General features: G+C 34.7%; 1 non-coding gene across 1 annotated transcript; it reads left to right on the top strand.

Moving 5' to 3' along the window:
* The first annotated feature begins 6,835 nt into the window (after positions 1-6,835).
* On the top strand, positions 6,836-6,942 carry LOC121099992. Its single transcript, XR_005831717.1, has one exon. It is a non-coding gene; the product is annotated as a U6 spliceosomal RNA (small nuclear RNA).
* Positions 6,943-11,250: the final 4,308 nt, after the last annotated feature.

The raw sequence follows: 11,250 nt of genomic DNA, 5'->3' as shown, positions 1-11,250 counted from the left end.
GAAAGGGAGAAGCAGGCTTCCAGTGGAGGAGCCTGATGTGGGGCTCGATCCCAGAACACAGGGATCACACCCTGAGCAGAAGGCAGATGCTTAACGACTGAGCCACCCAGGCACCCCACATCAGTGAAGTCTTAAAGAGAAAAGAAACTAGGATTGTCAGGTAGATCAGGACCTCAATAAGGGAGAAGGGAAGGCTTCAGGAAGAAGTTTTGAAGAGTGAAAATAATTTTGATTGGCAGATTTGTCAGAGGGGCTTTCTTTCAGTTAAAAAAAATACAAAAAAATGAAGATGGGAAATCTATTTTTAAAGGGAGAATTTGCATAAAAACATAAATATATTATGAATTAGCATATATGAACATTATTGTGTGCTTTAGGAGACTTTGAAATTGTAAACTCATTTAATCCTTGGAAGAAGCCTATGAAGTAGGTACTATCCTAATTTTAGAGTTAAGAAACTGAGGCTAGAGAGGCTAAGTGACTGGTCAAAATTACACAGTAAGTATGGAGTGGCTGGGATTTGAACCCAGAGAGCTAGGCACTTTATATATAGCATGTGATCATGTAACAAGTTTATAATATAGGTACATCTTTCATATGCATTTTTTTCTATGTGAAAGTTGGAAGCACAGAAAACAAACCACATGACCTCAGAGTAGGCTTTTTGCTTGTTTGTTTGTTTTGGTCTGTGTCCAGAGCCTACATGTTTTACCACTATTGGTAAGAAATCAAGTAGAAAATCTGGTGGGTAGTTTTATGAGAAAATCTATTGAATGTGAGGATAAGAAGACTCAGCCCTGTTCTCTACAGAATTAAGGACTTTTAATTTTTGTTTTTTGAATGGGCATGAATTGATCTGTGCTTTAGGAAGAATAACCTGACGGGATTTTGAGAATGAAGGGATACTTGTTAAAAGGCCATCTCTCTAGGGCTTATGTGGTACAAAGAGACCTAGAAGAGGAGGATAGCAAAAGGATTGGAGGGCAAAGGGGAAAGACATCACAGCATTGAAGAGCCTTGAAGAGTTGGTACATGTTGAGTGCAAAATACAAGGGAGAAATGCAATGGGCAAGATATTGAAGTTTTGCTTTCAGGTTATTTTCAGGTTATTGGCCTATATAAGAAAGATGCTGTGCTAAATATTATGCTGGGCATTACCAGTGTACGAAAGAGTATGAGACCCTGACAATTTTTGCTTTCTTCCTCTCTTTCCTTTATTTGTGTCTGTTCCTTTCTCTGTTCCTTCTTTTTTTCCCTTCCTTCTTTCTGTTTCTATTTTCCCTTCTCACCTTTAACCTTTCCTTATTCTCTTCCTTTTTTTCTTTCATCCTTCTTGCAAAATATGTATATAATTATTTTCTACTCTGTGCCAGTCACTGTCCTAGACACTAGGAATTTAGTAATAAATGTGACAAAGTAAAGCATCCATACGAAGTTTGCCTTCTCAAGGGGGATGAGAAAATAAATTAATTTAGAAACCAAATAAGCAAATTTCAGGTACTGACATATATTTTGAGAAAAAAGAGGGGTAAAAGCAAACATGATGACAGAGAAGGTAGATGCAGTTTTACAGATAAGACAATTGAGAAAGACTGCTTTGAATTTCAGGAATACTCCCAGCATGGCTAACATACAGTCATATATGTGGTAAGTGTGAATTAGTGGTTCCTGGCCAGTTTTCTTTGTTGTTGTTGTTGCTGTTGGTGGTGGTGGTGGTGTGTGTGTGTGTGTGTGTGTGTGTGTTTGATTTTGTTTTCCTTGTTTGTTTGCTTGGCAGCCCTCTTAAAGCTAGGTAAATGTCTCTGGGTCCATTACTCCCCTCTTCTTATATTTTAGGGAAGTAAGAACTTACTGATGCCAGAGAATTTTAAAAAATCAAAATATTTACAAGATAGCAATTATACTAGAACAGCAATAGGAAATCTAATTCTGCAAAACTATTGTAAAGTTCATTTACATAGAGCTCAAGGAATTGTTAACCATGACTACCTTAAACCAACATTAACAATGTATATTTTCATAAACTGCAGTCATTTTATTTATAAATGTGTACAAACAAGAAGAGGCATGTAACTTATCAAAAAAACAGGGTTCTCAATAAAATTCAGTCATTAAGTGCTAGAAATAATACAAGCTTCAGTTAATAAATATCAAATTTTAGAAAAACTAGCTTAAGATGTTAATGTTGGTCAAATGTTATAAACTTCCAGCTGTAAGAGAAATTAGTTCTGGATAACTAATATACAGCAGGGTGATTATAGTTAATAATACTGTCCCATATACTTGAAGGTTGGTCAGAGCAGCAACTTAAATGCTCTCACCACAAAAAGGAATTGGTAGTTATGGGAGGTGATGGGGGTGTTAACCAACCCTACTGTGGTAATCATTTTGCAATATATAAATGCATGAAATCAACACATCGGACACTTTAAACTTGCACAATGTTATTTGCTAATATATCTCAATGAAGCTGGGGAAAGAAAAAGAAGTTAATGGTATTGCTGTGAAAAGAGTCTCTTCCAAAGGAATCTTCATCCTTGTAGAGGATTGAAAAGGTAATACTAGCTCTCCATTTCTAGGAAAATACTACCTGCCCAAAAATTTCTCAAATTTGGCATTGAAGATACCACTTTTAAGAGGTGCTAATGAATACTCCCAGGAAAGCAGGATGATGGTAATTTTATCAGAGGAAATGCTGTATTCTATACCCCACCTTGCCTAATCACAGGGACTGTTATTTGAATATCATAACTGCTAAGAAGCATCTTAAGGAAGAAATAAAAAATAACTTTATTATATTCAGAGTATTTCAAACTGACATGAATGTTTTTAATTTTTTTTTATAGATGCTTTTAGTATTCTTTTGAACAATATTCCTGGGGACATCAGCTTGGGCTTTAGGTTAATCTCTTTCTCTTTTAGCAGGAATTTTCTCTTCCTTCTAATTGGTATTCTAAGGAATGTATTTGTCTTTATATTCTTCAAGACGACTTTTTCCAAACACAGGTTTTGTTCATCCTGTATTATCATTCAAGTCTACTGTCCCCATGTCCCCATTATCATTGCCGTATCAGACCAATGGAAGAACTCTGGAGGCCAGAAGTGCCAAAAGACTGATACTCTAATTTTTCCCCTACCCATCCCTCAAATACCCAAATAAATAAGAGTCAATCAGATTTAAAAAGTGATTTTCTCCTGGAAGTTTTAATAACTTTGGTACTCCTGCTCAGCCAGTATCGTAACTGTGTGTTTGGTCTGCCAATCAAAAATGCACACTGCTCTGTATCTCACATCCTTAGCATTATCCACGTAAGTTCAATGCAAAACAAATGCCAGCTCGTGGGTTTACCCAAGAGGAAATTATTGGGTGGCAATATAGTTGTATGTTGCAATCAGATATTTGCTTTGAACCTAAATTTATATAGCAAAAAACCCTATCATTACTTAAGATTTCATCTTGATAAGAAAGGGTTTGGGAATTATCATAGAAATCTAGGAGGTTCAAAAAAAAAAAGAGAGAGAAAGAGAGAAGAAAAAATATAGAAAACTTTGGGAGGCTAAAGCTCTACTCTCAAAGCATTTTTAATTGCTGCTGCTCTGTGGAGGGGAGTGGGGAGATAGAGAGTTCTATGAATATCAATATGAATATCAATATTATTAAGTATATAAAATATAAAAATGTAAACACACACACACATATCTTGCTGGCTGATCTGTTTGCTTCAAGCTGTTCTCTGTCCACATGTGTGTATTTTTTTTGTAAAATTCAGAATGACCACCAGCTACTGAGTTTGTGCTGTGTGAGTTTCATCTAACTCTCCACTCCATTGCTCTTACCACCAATTCCCCATCCCATTCCACAGCACTAGGCATGATTATGGTCTACTTTCAGACATAATGCAACAAGGCCAACAAGGTGTTATGTGCTCACCTCAGTGATTTCATTTCCTTCCACTTTCTATTTCTGGTACCTAGAATTTTTGTTGTCCCTTTAATGAGCCAAGTATACTTCACCTACAAAATTGTTACAGTTATGGAACTCTCAGTTAGTGTTGATTTTCCCTCAGATATTCACGTAGCTTATTTCCTCACTTTTTGCAAGACTTTGCTCAATATTACCTCCTTAGCAAAATGTTTCCTGATAATCAAAGGAGAATATCATCATTAACTTTTATCCTCTATTCAAAAAGAGTTTAAATTTTATACATTTGGGTACTTTGCTTTTTTCTACTTCTGCCTTTCTAACACCTAGAACAGTACCTGAAATGTGGTAGCCACTTAATAAATACTTTTTGAATAAATGAGTGAATCCTCTTAAATTCAGCACAGATTACCTTTGCAATGCTGTTTTCTTGTCTGCAGATCCTATATCAATTCTCTGAAACAAATAGTGATTTACATTTCAAACTTGGTTGAGGTATTGCTTTTCTGGGACTCTTTCCTGACATTGCCAAAACATTTAATGACTTCCTCCGTACTCCTTCATGCCCACCTCCTGTATACTTTTCTTATGTGGCAGCTCTCAAACTATAATAAAATGTGTTCAACTGCCTGTGAAATTTTCAGATGTTAATTTTAATCTATGAAACACTTTAGACATTAGTTTTATCCTATCTCCCCTTATATCCTTTTTTAAAATTGTATTATTTGTTTCAGGGGTACAGGTCTGGGATTCATCAGTCTTACACAATACCCAGTGCTCACCACAACACATACCTTCCCCAATGTCCATCACCCAGCCACCCCATCCCTCCCACCCCCTCCACTCCAGAAACCCTTAGTTTGTTTCCTGAGATTAAGAGTCTCTTATGGTTTACCTCCCTCTCTGGTTTTGTCTCGTTTCATTTTTTTCCTCTCTTCCCCTATAATCCTCTGCCTTGTTTCTCAAATTCCACATATCAGTGAGATATGTGATATGATATGATAATTGCCTTTCTCTGATTGACTTATTTCACTTAGCATAATACCCTCTATTCTATCCACATCATTGCAAATGGCAAGATTTCATTTTTTTGAATAACTACATAACATCCCATTGTATACATATACCACATCTTCATTATCCATTTATCTGTCAATGGACATCTAGGCTCTTTCCATAGTTTGGTTATTGTGAACATTGCTGCTATAAACATTGGAGTGCAGGTGTCCATTTGTATCTTTAGGATAGATGTTAATTTTATCCTATCTCCCCTTATATACTTTGTTCAAAGCACAATGCCTGGTCACTTCTCTGGTACTTAAAAAAAATGGTACTTGGACATTGCAACAAGAAGAAGCACAGCAAAAGATCACATCTTTCCATTCATAGATGTAATTTGTTGCAATTCCACATGGGCTTTGCTAGAAATATAGACATGTGCACACACACACACACACACACACACACATGCAGGAGTAGCAGCATGTTTTGGCAAATGCCTTCCTCATAATTATTTCAGTAACAAGACACATGTTTAGGTTAATTGGGAAAGTGATAGCAAAATGACAGACAAGGAGACTCTAAAGCTTCATTGTCCCATGAAAATGTCACAAAACAATAAGAGACTGGTTGAAGTAACCTGATAGAAGTTCTCGCAAATAGTGAAATATGTATAACAACCAGTGGAATACCCTATAAAGTAAAGCCTACCTTAAAAATAACAAGAAAAATTGTGGCATCTTTATTCACCTTAGCTCCACAACTTCTCAGTGCAGTAAGGCATAGCCTTGCTCTGGAGAAGGTGATAACCCAGTTCCTTTCAACAGCAGTTCAACAAGCAGATTATTTTAAAAAATTTAACATGTCTAGGTGCTTCCTGAAAGACAAGTTTCTGGCATACTTAACTCAAATCTCAGGCAGAGAAAAACAGACACCCCCTGTCATGAAAGCTGTAGAAGCACTGCAGACACCTGAAACAAAAGATCAAGAGATAATTGTTGGAGGAATACAGTTGACCATCTGATGCCATCGAGATATATGTTCAAAACACATCTGGGAATGTTTCAAGCTCTCATTTTGGGTAGATCCCTGGGCTTAGAGCAGGCCCAGCCAATCAAAGATAGACTGCCTTGGCATGGAATCAGTCTACAGAAACTGGGAATTGTGGCTACTGTTATCTCAAATCAACAATTTTCACTGAACACACACACACACCCACCCACCCACACACACACACACACACACACGCTATAAAGAAACAGGAAGGCATAATTCATTCAAAGGGACAAAATAAATTTGTAAAAATCATGTCTGAGGAAGTATAGACATTAAACTTACTAGAAAAAGACTTTTAAAAAAGTATCTTAACTTTATTTAAAAAGCTAAAGGAAACATAGAAAAGGACTACAGGAAATCAGGAATACAACATATGAACAAAATAGGAACATCAACAAAGAAATAGAGATGATAAAATGAACCGAACAGAAAATCTGGATCTAAAATAGCATAATAACTGAATATTCTGAGTAGTCAGAAAAAAAGAATTAGTAAACTTGAGGACAGGAAAATTAAAATTATTGAGGCTAAGGACAGAAAGGAAAAAGAGTGAAGAAAAGAAAACAAAAGGACTTATGGGATACTACAAAACAGATCAATATATGCATTATGGAGGTTTCACAAGGAGATGAGTGAAAGGAGGACAGACAGATTATTTGAAAAAAAATAATGGCAAAAAACACCCTCAAATTAAGGGAAGATACTGATGAAATCCAAGTGGGATAAATCCAAAGCTTCTCACACTGAGATACATTATAATCCAGCTTTCAAAAGATAAAGACAAAGAGAGGATCTTGAAGGCAGCAAGAGAATAGTGATTTGTCACTTAAAAGGGAATCTTCAAGAAGATCATCAGTAGTGCTCACTTCGGCAGCACATATACTAAAATTGGAACGATACAGAGAAGATTAGCATGGTCCCTGCGCAAGGATGACACGCAAATTCGTGAAGGATTCCATATTTAAAAAAAAAAAGAAGAAGAAGATCATCAGTAGATTTCTTAGCAAACCTTGAAGGCCTGAGGGCAGTGTGATGTTATGTTTAAGGTATTGGGGGGAAAATTTTCTATCCAGGGAAACTATCTTAAAAAATGATGAATAATTTAAGACATTCCTTGAGAATCAAAAGCCTTGTCGCTAAGAAAAAAAACTATACACAAAAGAAGGCAGTAATAAGGAAAATGAGGGGCAAAAAAAAAAAAAGTAAGACAAAATATGATGGCAAAAGTAACTTTTCTTTATCAGTAATTACTTTAAAAGTAAATGGATTAAAATCCTCAGTCAAAAGGCTTAAATTGATGACATGTGTTAAAAAACATCCAATTCTATGATGCTCACATAGGGGGCTAATTTTATATCTGAAGACACAAGTAGGTTAAAACTGAAACAATGGAAAAAGACGCATCACGTAAATTGTAAAAGAGAGAGAGCACACAGGAGAACTGGGCCTCTACACTATTATTAGACAAAATAGACTTTAAGTCAAAAACTATTGCAAGAGACAAAGAAAGATATTGTATATTGATCAAAGGGACAGTAATCAATAAGTTAAGAATAATAAAAATATATACACCCAACATTAGAATATAAAAAACTGTGAAGCAAAGCTGAACAGAATTGAATAGAGAAATAGACATTTCTGCATAACCATTAAATATCCCACTTTCAATAATGGATAGAATTACCAGATAGAAGATCAATAGGGAAATAGAAGACTTGAACCACACTGTGTGTCTAACAGACATATACAGACTACTCCACCAAACAGTAGCAGCATGCATTTTTTTTCTCATGTGTACGTTGATCGTTTTTTAATAGACCATGTGTTATGCCACAAATCAGTCTTAATACATTTGAAAAGATTGATATTTTTCAAAGTATTTTTCCATATCACAATGGCATAAAATGAGAGATCCAAAGGAGGAATACTGGAAAATTCACAAATATGTGGAAGTTAAACAACACACTCAAACAACAAACGAATCAAAGAAAAAATTATATGAAGATTTAGAAAATACCTTGAGACAAGTGAAAATAAAACACAACATACCAATTTATTGAAGCCAGTGAAAGTAGTGCTAAGAAGGAAATGTGTAAGAAATATCTCGATTTAGAAACCTAAATTTATACCTTCAGGAAGTAGAAAACTAAAACCAAAGTAGCAGAATGGAGGAAATAACAAATTAGAGGTAGATAAAATAGAGAACAGAAAAACAGTAGAGAAAATCAAGGAAACCAAAGATTGGTTCTTTGAAAAACTTAACAAAATTGACAAACTGAAGTTAAATTTACTAAGATAAAAAGAGAGAAGACTCAAATTACCAAAATCAGAAGTGAAATTGGGAACATTACTACCAATTTTACAGAAATAAAAAAAATAGGACAGCACTATGAGTAATTATTTGCCAATGAATTGGGTAACCAATTCATTTCATTTGGGATGAAATGGGGTAACCATTCATTTCAATTGGGATGAAATGGACGTATTTCTAGAATCACAAAACCCACCAAGAATGAATCATGAAGAAATAGAATATCTGAATGTACCTATATCTGGTAAGGAGAGTCAATCAGTAAACAAAACCCTGAAGGACATCTTGGTGGCTTCCAGTTTGGACAATAATAAAAAGAGCTGCAATTTAAAAAAAGAAAAAAAAATATATATATGCAGATTTTTTTCCTTTTGGACACAAGATTTCAAATCAGAGGAGAACAAATCAAGAGGAAAACAATTGTTAGATCATATAGTATGGCTACATTTAGCTTTGTAAGAGGGTATAAAAATATCTTCCAAAGTGGTTGTATCATTTTTCATTTTCACTCCTACCAGCAGTGAATGAGAGTTTCTGCTGCTCCTCATCCTTGCTTGCTATTAATATTTCCAGTTTTTGTTTGTTTGTTTGTTTGTTTGCCAATTTTAGCCATTCTAATAGGGGTGTATGGTGTCCCATTATTATTTTAATTTGCAATTACTTAATGGCTGACTATATTGAACATCTCTTCCTATATTTATTTCTCATCTATATAACACCTTTAGTGAAGTATCTTTTGCCCATTTTGTAACTGAGTTATTTATGTTCTTATTGTTGAGTTATAAGAGTTATTCCTATACTCCTACATTTTGGAAACAAACCCTTTATCAAATATGCATTTGCAAATAATTTATCTGATTTTGGGGTTTGTCCTTTCATTCCCTTAATAGTATTTTTTTCTTAGAGCAGAAGGTTTAAATTTAATAAAGTTCAAATTATCAATTTTGTTTTGAAGGACCATGTTTTTGGTGTTCTATCTAAAAATTCATGGTGTATATCTACATAATGGATGGTATCTTTTTAAAATTGTCACTGTGAGAACTTAGTGGGGTGTCTGGAGGTAAAGCATGTGAAAGTGTAGGGGTCCCCTTTAGGTTGTAGCCTCAGAAGTTTCTCATTCTCATACTAATCCTACACTCAGCTACCAGCAATTTATCAAAATTACCAATCAAATGCTCCAGTTAGTCCATTCCTCAGCAGCTTCTGTTCCACCTAAATAGTTTTTAGCTGTAACTCTCTAGAGGTGGAAGTTTGCCCTACAGCTATAGTTTTCTGGTGGATCCAAGAAATGTCAGAGATTTTCCATTAGTATAGCTTTTTCTTACAAGGATATGAGTAATGACTTCCATGCCCTTTACTTGTCAGAGCTGAAATCCTCTATTAGACTTCAAATTTTATGAGAGCAAAGATGATGTTTCTTAATTACATTGCATATCCAGTAGCTAGCACAATGCCTGGCTCATAGCAGATATTTAGTAAATATCTTAAAAAATTATGTATTAGGGGGATGGATAGTTACTGTTCAATAGGTATAGAGTTTCCATTTCACAAGGTGAAAAGAGTTATGGGAACAGATGGTGATAGTTGTACAATAACATGAATCTATTTAATACTACTGAAAAGTTTACTTAAAAAATGGAAAAGATGGTAAATTTTTTATGTGTATTTTACCACAATAAAAAAGAAAACAACGAACATCTTCTCCTCATCTCCCCTTCCATTTATATAAAATTTTAAAAAATGCATATATGTACATTGTTAATTATAAAAAAGATACATATTTATTATATGAAAATTGGATAACTGCTGATGAAAAAAGTTAACAGATTTTTCAAATCTATGCGATTTTATTTTTTTAAAGATTTTATTTATTTATTTGAGAGAGAGAGAGCAAGAGAAAGCATGAGCAGGGGAGAGGGGCAGGTGAAGAGGAAGAAGTAGGCTCCCCACTGAGCTAGGAGCCTGACATGGGGCTTGGTCCCCAGACCCTGGGATCAAGACCTGAGCTGAAGGCAGATGCTTAACCCACTGAGCCTCCCAGATTCCCCAAATCTATGTGATATTAAAGAGGTGCAAAACCCAATCAGTTTTAAAACATTCTAAAATTGATTGTTAAAACCTGTATGAAAGATTTTTTCTTGTACTGCTATCAACATTGAGCATCACCCTTTGAATAAATGCTCATTTGACAAAGAGAATGAGAAGCCCATTGTTATTTAATTTGCATTTCTTCTATTTCTAGTGAGGTTTTATGGTTTTTCATGTTTTAGGCCTCTTTTATTTTGTGTCTGTGCGTGTGTCACACACTAATATCTTTTTCTCACTTAATTTAGGAATGTGTCTCTTCCTGATGTGTAAAATTTTGTTAAGAATATTAGTTTTATTACATGTTAGCAAACATTTTTTCCTAATTCCCTTTGTTTATAGTGCATTTGGACATAAAGAAGCTTTCCATTCTTACATGAAAAAAAAACATAATTCATTGTTTAAAAAGTAGTAATAATGGGCAGTGAATGAAAAGGAACATCTAAGTCTATTTAAATATATAAAGACCATGCATTTATTAACAGAAGAGCACAATTCCTGAAATCATCTGCATTTGGATAGGATAATAGCCAATCATGCACAAAATACATTATTAATAGCAGGGAGATTGGTAGGGGAAGGAAGGGAAAAATGAAGAGGGTAAACAGAGGGGAAATGAACCATGAGAGACTATGGACTCTAGGAAACAGGGTTAGCCAGTGATGGGTATTAAGGAGGGCACATATTGCAGGGAGCACTGGGTGTTATATGCAAACAATGAATCATGGAGCACTTCATCAAAACCTAAGGATGTACCGTATGGTGACTAGCATATCATAAAAAAATACATTATTAAATATTAACATGAGAACAACAAATAAATGAGAGACTAGAAAGAAATGCTTTTGTTTTTTGAAACTTATTTTTTAAATTAAAA

The sequence above is a fragment of the Ursus maritimus genome, unplaced genomic scaffold (assembly GCF_017311325.1).
Source record: "Ursus maritimus isolate PB19 unplaced genomic scaffold, ASM1731132v1 scaffold_1, whole genome shotgun sequence".
NCBI classification, from domain to species: Eukaryota; Metazoa; Chordata; class Mammalia; order Carnivora; family Ursidae; genus Ursus; species Ursus maritimus.
Note: the sequence above shows the minus strand (reverse complement) of the source record. Positions and strands in the feature narration are given on the sequence as shown.